A 16,604-nucleotide genomic window follows, 5' to 3' on the forward strand; every position below is an offset into this window, starting at 1 on the left:
TAGCTGATGGTACCCCTCGCAAGTTCCAAGTAATGCCTGTAAATCTTACTATCAATGGTACAATGGTCACGATTCCAGTTTGCATACAGAGGCAAGTCCCAGGTAAGGTCCTGCTGGGGAATGATCTAAGATGTAGGTCTTGTGGGTGACACAGCAGAGAGACCATGCACAGGGTCACAAACAAGGGCTGCCTTAGCCAAGACCAAGGCAAAACCTAAGCCAAAAGGGAACCCCAACGCTAAAGGAGTCAAGAATGACAAGAGAGGGAAAGAAACATTCCCCCTAACTGGCCTACCACTGAGGTGGAGATGGTTGGCCAAACACCTGAACCTGACGAGGAAGAGGTGTTACCTGAAATGTTCAATCCCCATGACCATCCTGAATTCCAAAGTTTATTGGTTGAAGGTGGTCCTGATAGGGTTGAGTTTAGTAAGGGCCAGCATGAGTGCACATCTTTGGAAGGCCTTAGGAGACAGGCCTGCTCCCAGCTTGAGGGTGAACCTCCTGTGAAGCATCTATTGGGAAGGTGGGCTCCTGTACAGTGAGCCCACAGAGTCTCCAGAAGGAGACCATAGGAGGTTGGTGGTTTACCTTCATGTAAGTCCCCCTTGCTGGCCCCCTTTGCATCAAGAGAACCAACCAAAGGATAGCCATGCACTTTTACTAGCCCAAGATGGGGGTCCAAGTAGAAAGCACTGCAGGAGTTGTGCCACATGCCAGTTACCTGGGACAAGTGGCACAACAAGCCAGGCTCCATTGGTACCACTCCCAGTTGTGGGGGCACAATTTGAAAGGGTAGGGATTGACATTGTTGGTCCCCTTGACCCACAGACATCCCCAGGCAATGGGTTTATCCTGGTGCTGGTCTACCATGCCACCAGGTATCCTAAGGCCATCTCATTAAAAACAGTAACTGCCAAGCCAGTTGCTAAAGCTTTGCTTGCCATTTTCACTAGGGTTGGCTTCCCTAAAGAAATTGTCTGATAGGGGCAGCAACTCTATGTCCAAGTACATGCAAGTCATGTCGAAGGAGTGTGGGGTTACTTACATGTTTTCCTCAGCATATCCCCCAAACCAATGGCTTAGTTGAGAAAATCAATGGAACCCTCAAAAGCAAGATCTGTAAGAGCCCCAGAGAAGCAAATGGGATCTCCTTCTTCAATGCTTACAGTTTGCCTACAGAGGGGTACCTCAAGAGGGGGTTGGCTTCAGCCCCTTCGAGCTTCTTTTTGGTCACCTTGTTAGGGGACCCTTGGCTATAGTCAAGGAGGGGTAGGCGATGCATACTCCCCCTATCACTACCAATGTAGTGCACTATGTGCTAGGCTTGAGGAAGAAGATGGTCCTCCTGATAGCTCAGGCCAGTGATACGTTGAAGGCTGGGCAAGCTCTGGTGAAACACTGGTATGACCAGAAAGCTTCCCTTGTCAATCTCACACCAGGGCAATAAGTCCTGATCGGGGACCCTAGAAGGCCTAGAGATTTACAGGATAAATGGTCAGGCCCTTACTCAATAGTGGAGCCACTGGGTGAGGTAAACTATTTAGTGGCCCTTGGAAGGGCTGGGCAGGCTCCACGCGTTTTCCATGTGAACAGGCTGAGGGCTTTCACCCCTAGGGTTGAAATTGCTGCACTGCTTTTGGCATCAGATGTAGAGGAGGAGGAGGAACCTCTTCCTGACCTGTTCCAAGGCAGTCCTTCAGACAGCTCCATTGAGGGTGTCAAAGTGACTCTCACATGACTTCTGTTCAGCAAGATGAGGTGAGAGGTTTACTGAGGCAATTCTCCCCTTTTGTTTTTCCTAGCTCCTGCTTTGACACCTTGGTGCAAACATGATATTTACACAGGAGATAGTTTACCCACTAAAGGTAGGGGATACAGGATGTCAGATAAGGTGAAACAGTAGACAGAGGTCAACAAGATGTTAGATCATGGGGTGCTTGAACCCTCCAGTAGCCCTTGGTTTAGTCCTGTGGTTCTGGTACCAAAGGCACATTCCTCTGAACTGAAGGTCTGCGTGGACTACGGGGCTCTGAATGCTGTCACTGAGACAGATGCACCCCCCTGCCTAGAACTGATGAGCTGGTGGATACCTTGGGTGCCTCCAAGTACCTCAGCACATGTGACCTCACTGCAGGGTATTGGCAAATAGCCCTAGCAGAAGACCGCATTATCAACTCCAGAAGGCCTATACCAGTTCAGGGTAATTCCATTTGGATTGAAGAATGCGCCTGCCACTTTTCAGAGGGTTGTGTCCTTAATGGGTTGGATGAATTCTGTCTGGCATATCTAGATGATATAGCAGTTTTCAGTGCCACCTGGGAGGATCATGTGAAATACCTCGGAATTATGTTGCAGGCCCTTCAGAAGGCCCACTTGACCATAAAGGCCAGCAAGTGCCAGAGTGGTCACCGTTCAGTGGTCTACCTTGGACATGAAGTAGGTGGAGGGAGGATTCAGCCTCTACCCAGTAAAGTACAAGCAGTACAAGACTGCCCTACCCCCCACTACTCAGGTGAGAGCCTTTTTAGGTCTCGCCGGTTATTAGAGAAACTTCATGGCTGACTATAGTACCATAGCTGCCCCTCTGACTGCTCTCAAAACTCCAAAGAAACCCAAGAAAGTTTCTTGGTCTGAGGCTTGTGGGAAGGCCTTCAATGGCTTAAAAGACTCCTTGTGCCAGGCCCCTGACTACAAAAGACCTTTTATTGTGCAGATAGATGCCTCTGACACTGGGATAGGTGCTGTACTATCACAGGTAGATGAGAAAGGCAAGGAACACCCGATTGGATTCATATGTCACCAGCTTATGTACAGAGAGCTCAGATGGTCCACAGTAGAGCATTTTTTTTCTCTCTTTTGTGGGCCTTAAGAAAGCCGTGGCCCTGCCTCTATGGGACCCATTTCACTGTGCAAACTGACCATAAGCCCTTAAAGTGGCTCATGAAGAGGATCCTGTAAGTGATTGCAATCCGGCACTTCACCTAAGTTAATGCCTAGCGTGTAATGCACAACTGAAATTCTTATTTATTTTGTGTCTAAAGGTTCTTTTATCCTGAACGATGTACCACTTATATCACGCCCCTCTCTTGGAACCTCCCCGGTTACACTGAACCAGGAATCAGGCTGGTTTGCAAAGTTAAAATATGTATTCATGTATTCACAATATAATCACCCTATTCTTAATGGGGATACAATAATCACCAATGGGGTGATGTCACACTGAGCAATCTCTTTAATCACAAGGAGTAACCATGAGCAAAAAAAAAGCAGCACAGAAATAATACTTTTGTGGGTGTGTATTCAAATCAAATAGCAATGTGGTTACTCTTTCCCCCAGCACACCTCTCAACCCCCCCAATATGCAATATAAAGAGATAGAAGGAGAGTGAACAGGTTTCAGGAATGCAGAATTCAAGCAAATAGATCAATACCAATTTCCCCCCAGCAAACACAAGATAGAAACAGAACTGATTGGCAAACTGTCAAAATGGTTTTAAAGTTGTCTTTGAATGGAATGGGTAAAACACTAAATATGGGCTAAATTGCTGAAATTGTTTAAGTTCTAATGGGAGCCGCTTTATCTGGTTGCAGACAAACACTAGCAATGATTTGACACTAATAAGCAATGTGAAAACTTAAATTTGAGGTCGGGTGCAATTGAAAGCTGTTTTACACGTGTAATATTTTGCCAAAACACAAATTCGCGGCAAACTTTTCTGCACGCAGTAATCACGATCGTGGGAGAACTATATGGATTTTTGTGAAAGCTGTGGATGTTAGCTACAAGCAGACGTTTAAATTTTGTTTCTAGCATAACATTTGAAGAAGTAATGGACGTTTTACTGGAGGTTGTTTTTTCAAATGGGCGTAAAATTGGAAAACAGGGGTGCGCTTTCAAAAGACAAACAGGATTTCTTTACACTAGGGGATGACTATGAAGAAGCAACTACCACACGGAAGCACAGCCACTAGACCAGGGTGCCTCTGGATCAGGGCGACGGCCTGCCGAGGAGCTTGCCTTCTTCAGATGAAATATATCAGCGCAAAGATATGCTTAACACTACTAGTACAGAAGGAAGATAGTAGGGATGAGATAGAGAGTTCAGGCAATTCAAAAAGGTTTCTAACAATGCAGTTCTGAATATATGAGAGGATGGGTTTGGATAGGGATTGGACTAAGGATAGTACGTATGCTAGTGGCACAGTCCTATACTATGGATACTCACTATATATGTTTGAACAGAACTGTTAGGAATTCTGGTCCGTCAAGATCAGGGATTCTGCTTAGAAATTCTGCTGGGCACACCGGACTGGGACAGTCTGCTGGCACACCGGACTGGACTGGATCGGCAATGGCTCTGGTCGCAGCTATCTGGTCACAAGCACGGCACGGCACAACTGGATTGGGTCTTTGGATTCTGGTAATAATTCTTTAGCAGGAAAGCAGTTACAGCACAGCCCGGCTGTTTCTTTTGTTCCTCTTAGATGTCTGGGGTAAATTCTGGTTTCTGGAATTTTAAGGCCAAGCTGAGAATGGTTCAACTATAGAATGGGCCTTTCTGCTTGCCAAGTTTCTGGAGTATGGAGCAAGGAAGATGTCTGGTCCTCTCACAGGGTGCTCCGGCAGCAATTGGTTAATGGGTGAATCTGTGTGTCTTTGATAAGTCCTCAGCTTTCTCTCTTTATGCATATGGTAAAGGGGTGTGTGTGCTGGATTTTCCTAAGTGCGCCCCTAGGTAGGCTATTGGCTAGAGTGTCCTCTCTCCCTTGATTGGAGGAGAAAACAGGGTGTCACCATGATGATGTGGGTTTATTAGTCAGAGAATCCTCCCCTTGGCTATTGAACATAAAATCTACTTTTAATATAATACATATTTACAATTGTGCAACCTTTATAACAATAACATATCTAGATCACATATTTTGTGGAGCAGATACTCTTCCACGCCCCGTCGCTGCAGGATCTTGGGTCAGCTTTTGACGGAGTTCTGCCCTCTTGGGCCAGAACACAATATCTAGTTTATCCAAAAATGTGTACAACTGTGCGCATTGCAAATGGGCATAAGCGTGTGAAGTTTCATGCTTTTGACATAAATACATTTGGAGTAAGACCATAATTTCCACTACTACTTCCCAGAACATAGCCCAGAGTTCTGGCTCCACTTAAAATGTGCAGCCAAAAATTAGGTTCATAAGTCTGGGGTTTACATATTTTTCACAATTGTACACAGTAAATTATCAGTCTTTTTAGAAATTTGCTTTTTGTCCTTGTGAATCAACAAAAGGTTGTCTGTCCCCGCCTCCTTCCTCTTCTTGCAGCTCAGAAGTAATCTCCGTCCCCTTCCTTCTGGCAGAGGCCATTTACGATCCTTCCTGATTAGCATTTCTTTGCCTTGGGGGAAGTCCATTGTTCTCTTCCCACAGCATCCCAAGTTCTCCTCCCACCCATTGATCATCACATGGGTGTGAGTTCCTAGTGAAGAGAGAGCCCTGGCCTCTTGGGGAAAGGTTGTTATACTAGTCTAGTGGCTTTGAGTCCAGCTTCAATTTAAATGTAATGTTGTTACATTTTTCTTTGCTTAAAATAAACTTGCAATTTTAAAACAAGCAGCAAGAACACTGATTCCAGACTCTAAACTATGGGATTTAAATAGTTACAACCTAGGTTACTCTTGATAACAGGTCACTTAGATTTCAGACCTTAGATTTCAATAGCACAAGTTTACAGTTTTAATGCAGGCTTTTGCAAATAGTCATTCAGGCGGCTGCTGGTACTGCTGCCAGATTTTGACGGATCCCACAGGCAGGCACTCTGGCTGTGGATGTTTTTATAAACAATTTCAGCTTTTCAGGATACTGCAATTTCACAAGGATTTCTTGAACTCAGTGAATTGTGACACCCAGCAAGAAGATTGGATGTTTGTGGGTGTTTTGGACCAGCATTCTGTATTTTCAGCAACCAAGAAAAGATTTAAAAACAAGATTCCGGATTTCTATCAGCAAGCACTGGTTTTCATGCAGTCTCCATTTTTACTTGTCGGGCAGCCCAGCGACATGTTTCAGGAGTGCGATCTCCATTCTACCACTGACAACATGCATTGTAGATTTGGCAGCCATCTTTTCGTTTTGTAGAGTGATTTCCATAGGTTTCGGCGTGCCCAGGGGTTTTGCGGCCATTTTGATAATTCTTGTACCATCAGCGCACAGTGATGCCGCAGGGCAGAGCATAAGTGGGTTAATACATCCCACAATCCTAAGTTGCTCAGGTGGTCCATAAGCTTGCAAGGGTTTGACTTCACCATTGAGCATAGGCCAGGTGTCCAACATAGCAATGCTGATGGGTTTTCCAGAATGTTTAACTGACCTGAACAAAAAGCTCATCCAGGGGTGGATTAGTTCCCCCTGTCCTTGGCCTGGGAGAGGCGAGTGCTAGTAAAGATTTCCATTAATGGGTAATTTTCCCTCCAGTTGCGAACCCCCCACCCCCAACTTTCTGCTGTTGTCTGACTATCCTAGCCTGACTTTTACCAGTGGAGCACAGCCTTCTGCTACACTTCGCTGGGCTTTTGCTCATTTTGTTATAGGGATACTGACATGCCCTTCAGACTGTTAGTACTGGGAGAATTTGTTTCCCTTAGTGTTTCACTCTGTTGCCACTTGTTGGTAACATTTTATCAGTGCACAATATTCCTTACAGTAAGTACAGTGCGATGGGGTCTCTTTTGGTGGCAGCTGTTACTTTTAAAGCATATTTGACTCTTTTCTATGGTCCAAACCGCGTTTGGCTCAGGACAGTGGCCAGTGCCTAATATGTCCATGCCACAAGGTCTTTTGTTCTGTCTTTTGGCCATTTTGTCCCTTTGCCTTCCCCAGATCGAGCAGAGCTAGGAAATTCCTTATTTGGTCATGCAGACCCCCGCACAAACCGAAGCTTTTGCTGGCTTCTACATGTCTTTTGAGTGGGTGCCCAGGATGTTATCTGGAGCTATCTAGTTCCAATACACATCCTGGGTGCCAAGATGTTTGGTGTGCTGGGATGACTGGGACCACTGTGGTCTGTGATTGGTCCACGTCTGGGATGGTTGTAAGTGAGCAGATCTCCTATTGGTTTGTCTTCGTTGTGGCGCGAAGGAGATTCTGGATAAGAGAAGACACCCTAAACCTATTCTAGGTCGATCTTCTGCATTCACACCAAAAGTAGTAAAGGAGCCAAGTATCCTGAACCACTGAGGCAGATCCGTGGAACCGCTGGTGACCCGCTGGAAGGTTTGGCACCCTGACCCCGCTGTTGTCCCGTCAGAGCCCCTGTTTCGCATCGATCACAGAAGGCCTGCAAGGGCGCTTCGACCCATTAGAATAGTGGGACTAACTACTCTTGGCACCTCCTGCTTAACCTGCAAACAAGTCTGCTCTGAAGTGTTCCGGGAACGCCCAGTGAACTGACCAGCTCGTACGGGACCTTTGCACTGGAACCGCCGCCGTCTTGAGTTTTGACTTGAGCCTTTGGAGACTGTAAGCGCTGGGAAGAAGGCACTCTCCCGCCAAGATTCTTACACCTAGCATTCCTGGGTATGGTATTAGGAGAGTCTGCCTTAACATGAGCATACGCGGTCACTGTGTCGTCCTGCTGTGATGACTAACTTTGTGGGTGCCTTGCTGCTGTGCCCTAAGACGAGCTGCAGTGGAACTGGCCCGATCCCTTCTCCAAAAGCGGGGAAATCGCCACTGTCCCGCCACGGGCTGAGGTCCCGGAACGCAGCTCATGAAGGCCGCAGAGACACACAATTGCGGGATTCGAACCTGCAAACGAACTGGACTTGACTGGCGAAGTTTTGTCCGGAGTGCGCCTAGGGTCGGTAAGTACTTGCATCCCTTACCGGTGGCCCCGGGTGCATCCATAGACTTTTTTTTATGCACAAGTGTCACCTGAGGGACACTTTCCTTTGTGAAGGTAGCTTGTGCTACCAAGCTATTACGGATCCTTATAAATCGTTCTGTCCTCTTGTGGAGACCCACCTTGAATAGTGGGAACTTATTTTTCATCATCTCACCCATCTTCCTGAGCCAGTACAGCCCCCTGAAGAAGAACAGTTTTGAACTTAACTGCACGATTGAGTGCTCCGGCACTGAATGTACTTTTGAGCGCAATGCTCCACAGTTCTTAGGGACTGGACTGCCTATTAGTTGGGGTTTGATCTGTTGAAGCACAGCCTAAAGTATATTCGCACTGTGTGCTCCCTTTCTTTGCAGATTGTGGATCTCTACTTGTGTAATATTCCTTTAGGCCAGTAGTTACTGTATATATGTTTCCTAGTTAGTGCGTTAGTTTTGTTAATATTGCTGAGATTTACTTTGTGTTTGATTTAAAAGGCTTTCAATAAATGTATATGTATTTGTGATATATACACCTGACAGAGTAATTTGTGGTGGTGTTTACTGTGTGTGCTCATTGTGGGATTTCAGTCACCCTCACCCCTCTAGAGACCTATTCTTGACCACTGCCAATGCTACCTTGATTGGTCTGTCTTGTCCAGAAGGTTATCCTGTTCCAAGAAACTAGACTGGCCTTTGAACCTTTGCCCACCAGGTCAGAGTTCAGAAATCCATCTTAACCGAGATGATGCCTTATTTCTACCTGTGTCACTCTTCTGTCTCTCATGCCCTTTCTCCCCTACCACTTTTCTGCACTGGTCTCAACAGATGTTCTCCTCCCACTATACTACTGTCCCTCTGAACTTTCACTCTGCCTTTCCACCTCCACTCTTTGATCTTCTCTTCTTCCTACTCTTACTATCAATCTGACTTCCAACGACCACTCTGCAGTTATACTCTTCTCCCTCCTATGATATCACTACCACTGCCACTCCTTTCTTACCAATACTTCTACTACTACTACTCCTATTCTTCCACTCCCTGTCACTCTTATTACCTCTCTGCTACCCCTACAGTCTCTCACTACCATTGCCCCCCTCAACTGCAACTACAACTCACTAAGACTCACTGTAGTCCCCTACTACCAGCTACTACCTCCTGCTTCCACTGCCCCTCTCCTGCTCCCACAACTACTATCACCTCTGTTGCCACTGCTACTCCTACATTGTCTCTACTCCACACATTTTCCCCTCTCACACACAAATACTCCAAGGACCCCCTCTCTCTGATAGCTTCGGGACTCCCGTTGCTCTCGCCCCCTCTGCTGTCTTGGCTGTCCTCCACCACCTCCTGTCCTCAACGAACTAACCCACACTGCGTAGTCACGCACGCCTACATAAATACCTCACCCCCTCCCAGAATAGTCCACTTACATTAGCAAATCACTTGACTGCCTTGAAAGTGTGTGACTGGGGCAGGCCGTGGGTAGGACTAAAGAGGGCTTGTAAAGCTCTGCCTCTTCTTCCTGCGAGCTCGCTGCATTTTGCTTCCTCATCAGGCTGCAAGTCTTCAGGTGCTGGGACCAGGGCCCACAGTTCTGGGAGATCTTTCATCAATCCCGGGGTTTCTGCCCTCGTCCTGGTCGTATTGACACCCCCTGGTCCTCATCAGTGGTCCTGTGACTGTCTTCTTGCTGGTGGGAGGTGGTCGCATCCAGTGATTTTTCCAGTGTGGATCTAATAGGCCTCTGGCATTTTTGGCCCTACAGACTGTTGTGTATGGTTTCCGGCTCGCTTCCTTCTCCGCCGGTTCGGTTTAGCCTTGACTGCTGTGCCCAGGTGCCAGGTACAGACAGCAGCCATGTCACTGGCTCTTGTCGGACTGTTGCTGTAGATAGCCATTGTGCGGGTTTCCTAGTGTCAGTGGGGTCTGTGCTTCTGCTTGTGAGTCTGTCTGGTTCTGAGACCCTTGGGGAACTTCTGACTGCTCTTTGTCCTGGAGGCCTTCCCTGTGTTTGTGTAGATGTTTCGGTCTGGGTGGGCACATTCCGGGAGGTGGGGGGTGGTTCTTCCTCAGGTGCAGAGGAGGGTCTGACTGGTTGGTGTCACTGCATCTCCAGGATGCCTCTTCACATTTAGTCACCCACCTGTCCCCTCAACAAATCTACGGTTTTCAGTTGGGGTGTGGTGGCATCCTTTGGGTTGTGATCAGTGTAAATGCTCACTCCCCGACTTACAGATGCATATCCAAAAAATATAAGACACCCCAATGGGGAATGAGACTAAGAGAACAGGTTGCAAGATTTTGTAAATTTATATAAAGTTTGCATCCAGAGAACTCTGCTGCCTCGAGAGCGCTCTGGGAAACATGACAATTACATGAACTTCTAAAAGGAAAAAGCATCATCAGTGGCGTCATTACATAAGGGACTACAAAAGTTTAGGATTGGCGGTGAGCAGAGCAACATAAGTATCCATAGGCGCTGCTGTCTCCGGATAGATTGCCCAGTTGGCGGGAGGGTGAACGTCACGTGGTCCGGCTGCCAGAGTCCAGGAGGGGTGAGGGTTAGGTTGCGGTGAGACAGGGCGGTCACTAACTAAGCTAGCATGAAAAACTACCACTAGACATACAATAAACAATGATCATTAGTATACCTTTGAATAAATCCAGAAAACATATAAATTGCATGCATGTGATTTTACCATCTTTCATTAAGACTTTTACAGGGTACAATGCGTAGAGGGCTTGTTCTCTGTGATAACCTGGGCGACTGGGTGGTTCTTAGCACATCAGGGCAAGTGGGGCGTTACAATGACATGTGTTGGTTTTAGGACACAATATACTGAGACAGGGTCCTGGGTTTATTGGGGGCACTGTGGGGTGGGCTGAACAGCAGGGTCACACTTCTGGTACATCAAGAGAATACCTTAGGAGAGCACAGGGTTACATTGGCAGTAATTTTCCAACAGCGGGGGTAAGAGGGCACTGGTGGGTTGGTGGAGATGGATGAGCTACAAGGCATGGTTCGAGCCGGTTCACACACAGGACAGTGATCTCAGAGGAGGAGTGAGATGTTACATTTGTATATTTGTTTCAATTATCCCCGGCGCATCCGTGAGAAAAGTGCTTGCAGAGAGAGTCAGAAAAGGTGGGGGCCATGAGCGCACTGTGCGCGGCGCTGCAGAGGGGTGAGAAGCCTTTTTGTACTATCGAAGTGAGGTCTAGTCTAAAGATGGAGTAGAGGGCACACAAAATGGAAGCCAAGTGTCTCTAGCAATAGCCCACTTATGCTAATGTTAGCATACGGGCAATGGAGGCGTCCCACACTATTACAGGAGCAAGTGGTCCATAACGTGCAGAATGAGCAAGGGGGGCCCAAATGACCCCTCACTCCCACACATCGGCTACAGGGTTTTTCTTACACTGGTGGCCCACTCATGGCTCCTCTGCTTCTGCTAGGTGTCCTTTTTCCACCGTCTCATTGACAGGTTGATCACAACAGACCCCGGGTGTCCTGTCCTGTTCCTTTCACTCTGTGTCTGTCTGGCTCTCTGGGAGTGGGGTTTCTTATCGACTGTGGTTAATCCTTCAAGTTCCTGTCCCGGTATCTGGTGTTTCTTGGTGCTTGGTTTTGCACGTGGCAGGGAGGGTCCTCCCATAGATGAAGGCTGGTCATCTCTTGGCAGTGTTCTCCTGTGTTTTAAAGTGTCTCTGGGGTTTGGCGCAAGACCTGCTGGTGGTTTGTTTGCGCCCAATGGTGGTTTGTCTCCTGCACTGCTGGTCCCCCTCCACAGTATCGACGGCCTGGTCCCGTTTCTCCGGGTTGACAGGAGGTCCTGGACTGGTGGTTGCAGGTGCTGGTTGTTGGCCTGGAAGTTCTCGGGGATCTGTCGGTTGTTCGGGTCTCCTGTGTTGGATACAGACGATAGGGCGGCGCTCCTTGTTGGTGCTCAGGGGTGTTCTGCTCCCTTCTGGGACTCGGATTTTGGGAGTATGGAGGGTTCCATGCTGGTCTTGCCTGCTGCAGGTGGCTCAGGAGCTGGGGCTCAGTGTGCGCCGCTGGTCGGTCTGGCTCTTGCATGGGAGGGGTTGTTCGCTTGGGTCTCTCGGCCCCTATGGCTGACACTTTTGGCAGCCTAGTACTCTGGAAGCCTGTGATGCTCACTGAGCTCCCTTCCTGCGCTGGTGTGTGGTGTTTTGTGCCCATCCCCCCTCCACTGTGGGGTCCCGGTGGTTTTGCGTGATGGGTTCGGTATGGGGTTGGCAAGTGCTTCTCTTCACGCTCAGTGGGCGGTGCTAGAGGGGAGATCAAGGGGAGTTTTGCTAGAGGGGAGATCAAGGGGAGTTTGGGGGTTGCCCTGCAGGATGGGGGTTGGTGGGCTGTTCCTTGAGTGTAGTAGTAAAAAGCGTTTAGAGATAGTAATCACGCTCCAGGACTGTAATCATTAAAGAGTGCTTTTAGTGTTCATTCTTCAACTGTTTCTTGTAACACGTATTTCTTAACATATGATCAATAAATCTTCAATTTCAGAATTTGGTTTTATTCTGTGTTGTTTCCAGTATATAACAAAACAGCCAACAGCCAACACGTGTTTCGACCAATTCTGCTCGTTCTCAAGGCTGATAATTTGTTTCGGATAAATAATATTATAAATAAACAAGATTAGGTTAGATATGGTCATATATGAAAACAAGATTATAATTCAATATGTAAATATGCATTCATAAATTGAAAAAGTATTTTTCACATACCACACAGGATGTCACAAATTGAGAGGACCCGCATCGAGGAGTGACAGGTTCAAAATTAAAATAAAATTGAATTCATTAAGAAAGCGATCTGCAACTTTTTGTCTTGTTTTTTAAAACACACAAAAACCCCATTCTTTTGGTATATAACATGTCTCATGAATTATTATGCTCAATTATATTGGTTAATGGCGGCTCACCAAAGCGTCACCATTGCTTCACAATGATCAATCCAACCCTGTGCATAGACTGACTAGAGGGTGCTCACTGATACTAGTTTGCTCAGTGCATGTTCAATGCTTGTCCTTAGAGGAAGCCCTGTTCGTGAGTGATTGCAGTAATAAAATAACCCCAAAAAATTCCCAAAATATTTTGTTTTGTGTAGGTAGCTTACCCCAAGCTTTGGAAGATTTGATTACAGTCTGTAAAGCAAAATAGAATGGATCATATTAAGGCGACCGATCATTTAGCAGATTGTGTGATGCTTACAGAAAAAAATCATGCCAAAGGTATCTACCTTTGTGATAAACTTCCCGCTAGTGTGGTTTGTTTTGGAAATGTAAGTCACGTTATCTTCAGTGATGTGTCCTCACATATCGGGACTGCTGTCCTGTGTATATAAAAATAATAGACCAAGGTTTAATGCATGCGCAGCATCCTGTATAGAATACTTGTTTCTAAGGCCAAAGTTTTGCCACCATACATTAAATGAAGAGTCGAAGTTCACTTACCCTGCTGGGTTACATCCCCATCTCCAAGTCCTGCCTCTAATGGCACGCAAATGAGTAAACCATTCTGTTACTTGCAGCTGATCTTATTCTGTTTTTGGGACGTCATTGCGTCATGATGTCACACGCGTTAATGCGTGTGACGTCATTATGTAAACAGACATGTTTTAAAAAAGACGTGTTCGTAAATATAAGGAAGAGCTTCAGTTTCTCTTACCATTGGGTTAATCCTCCTTATTTGTGGGGTAGCTAGCAGTATCACTGCTGTGCTTTTGATAACGTGCTCATTCCGAAAAGGATTTTTCAGTTTTACAATGTTATCTCGTTCGGTTCTTAAAACATCATTACGTGTGGGCGTCACGCGTACCAATGCGCGTGATGTCATGACATTAACAAAAACAGTTATTCGTCATTAATTCCACGTTGCAAAGTCCAACAATTATCTTGAGTTTGTTGATAGTCTGACAATAGAATGCACTCCCAATTATTGTTGCGGTTGTGTATCTCATTATGAAAGAAAACCCCAAACTACGTGAAAAGTGTTTAAAACCTTAATGGCATATGTATATTCATATCTTGCATGCTCATATTCTTCGATATGATAATAAAATAAGTGGGTGCTTGTTAGTGACTACAGAACTAAAAGGTGAAAAATGTGTATCAGGGATCCTGAATAATTGAAGCTATTCAAAAAGAGTTGTGACATTGAATAGGTTCTTTAAGATAAATCACAACCATTCATTCATATAATTTGATGATGAGTTATAGTAAATGTCTGAAGTACAGGGTTGGATCAGCATTGCGTTCACACAGCAAAAGAAAAATCCATAACTTCTATTACATGAACCCTACTACAAGAACGTGTTTATCCAAGCTATATTAGTTATTGTATTTACAGAAACACGTACATTTCATGATCTGTGTTGAGGCCAAGTTCTGTGGCACGTAAATAACAAATTAGTTTAGATTACATTTGACGTAATTTCAACTACGTAATTTCAACTGTGTGTTGCCTCCCCTTTTGCGCTTCTTTACTTTCATCAGACCTACAAAACGAAGATCATCATGATTGTTCTTCTGATGCGCTTGCTGCCAATGTATGGCTAATGGTAGCTTTGGATCAGTGTTTTTCAAACTTGCTATATGTTCACGAATGCGTACCCTTAGTTGCCTGATAGTACTGCCAATATAAGGTTTTGCCACATATACATACAATAGCATAAATACTAAACTGGATTTGCAATTAATAAACTCAGTGATTTTAATCTCTTTACCAGTGTAATCTTTGAATAGCCGGCAATTGTCGAGCGTATATCTGAATTGGTTACAATTGCCACATTTATGAAACTCAAAGCTTTTCTGTAACCAATTACTGCACACATTGTGAGCTGGTAGATTTAAAAATGAAGGACATAGTTTCTGTTTGATTGATGGAGCTCTGGTAAAGGTAAGTTTTGGGTAATCAGTCAAATAGGGTTGCAAATCTTTATATAGTTTAAGAATATGCCAATGTTTGGCTACCAATTTATAAAGAAGACTTGAATCAACAGAGTATTGAGTAATAATGGATAAGGGTTGTTGTTCACTCTTAGCCTTCTGTTTGTCTAATATTAGCTCTGATTGTTTGACATTCAAACATGTATCACAAGCCTTTTTGATAATATTGCTATGGTAGCCCCTCATTAGAAAACGCTGGGTCAATAGTTTACATTCTTTTTCAAAATCTAAATCAATACTACAATTCCTTCTTGCCCGATAATATTCTCCCCCTGGAATATTATTAATTGTGCTACGTCGATGACTGCTGGTAGCATGTAATACTGAATTGAACTCACTCGGTTTACCGAAAGTTGTAGTGTGTACTAGGCCTTCTTTGATGTAAATGTGTAGGTCCAGAAAATCAATCTCTAAAGGAGTTGCATGTCCGGTCAGAGTAATGCCATATGCATTGGTATTGACATATTGGATAAAAGTATCAAAAGATTCCAATGTACCTTTCCATATGATAATAATGTCATCAATATATCTTTTCCATTGTATCAGGTTTTATCCTTATGCCTTTCTTGTTGATAAATGTGTTTGTCTTCATATTGTGATATGAACAGGTTTGCTAAGGAAGGAGCAAATTTAGCCCCCATCGCTACTCCTCTTGCTTGTAGGAAGTACTGTTCATTGAATAAACATTTATTATTTTGCAGAGTGAAATTCAAAAATTCTTTTAGCATTTCCACATGCTTCCAATATGAGGTTGATACATTACGAAAAGTATATTCCAAAACATTCAGGGCAATGTCATGATCAATACTTGTATATAATGCCGTAACATCTAAAGTTGCAAGTAAGAAATCGGGTTGCCATATCACAGACTTAAGGAATTGTAATACTTGAGAGGAGCTGTCCCTAATAGATGACTTCATAGACACAACAAATGGTTTAAGTGCTTCATCCAGGTATTGTGAAAGGCCTTCAGTCGCCCAGCCAATACCACTCATTATAGGCCTTACTTCAGGCAAGCGTTGGTACGTTTTGTGAATTTTTGGCAAAAAATATACTGTGGGCATGACCGGATCAGTGAGTAACAATAATCTCTTTTCTTCATCTGTTAGGTAGCCTAAATTATACCATTTAATTATTAGATCTTGTAGCTCCGAGACTACCCTCTTCGTAGGATTACCTTTCAATAGTTTGTAACAAAGAGGGGTAGCAAGATGGTTCTTACCCATTTGAATGTAATCTGCAGTATTTAACACCACAATATTTCCTCCCTTATCTGCTTCTTTTATGGTTATTGATGAGTCCTGTGATAAATAGTTCAAAGCGCAATGTTCTTCATAGCTAAGATTAGGTCTGCGATTGGTCTTTTTGTTCGATTTGTCTAAATGTGCATGGATGTCTTTGATCATAGCTTTATGGAAAATTTCTATCACACTGTCTAATGTTGTTTGTGGTGTGAATTTCGAATTTGGTTTGAATTCTTTAATGTTCAAATGTCTCGGATTAATTTCCAAATCTGCACAAATTGTATCTTTGTCTGTATTAATATCTTGGTGTAGTGACGTAGGAGTCTCTATATTGTTCAGATCTGCTAAAGTAAATGAGCTCAAGGGGTTTAATACAGGTTTCAGTACAAAAGAACGTACTTCTGTGGCAAAAAACCTTTTTAATTTCAATTTACGTGCAAATTTAAATAAATCAATTTGAAAATCTACAAGATTCGTGCCAATGTCAGGTGCAAAAGAAAGCTCTTTATTT

The sequence above is a fragment of the Ambystoma mexicanum genome, chromosome 6p (assembly GCF_040938575.1).
Source record: "Ambystoma mexicanum isolate Mex_15411 chromosome 6p, UKY_AmexF1_1, whole genome shotgun sequence".
Classification (NCBI taxonomy): Eukaryota; Metazoa; Chordata; class Amphibia; order Caudata; family Ambystomatidae; genus Ambystoma; species Ambystoma mexicanum.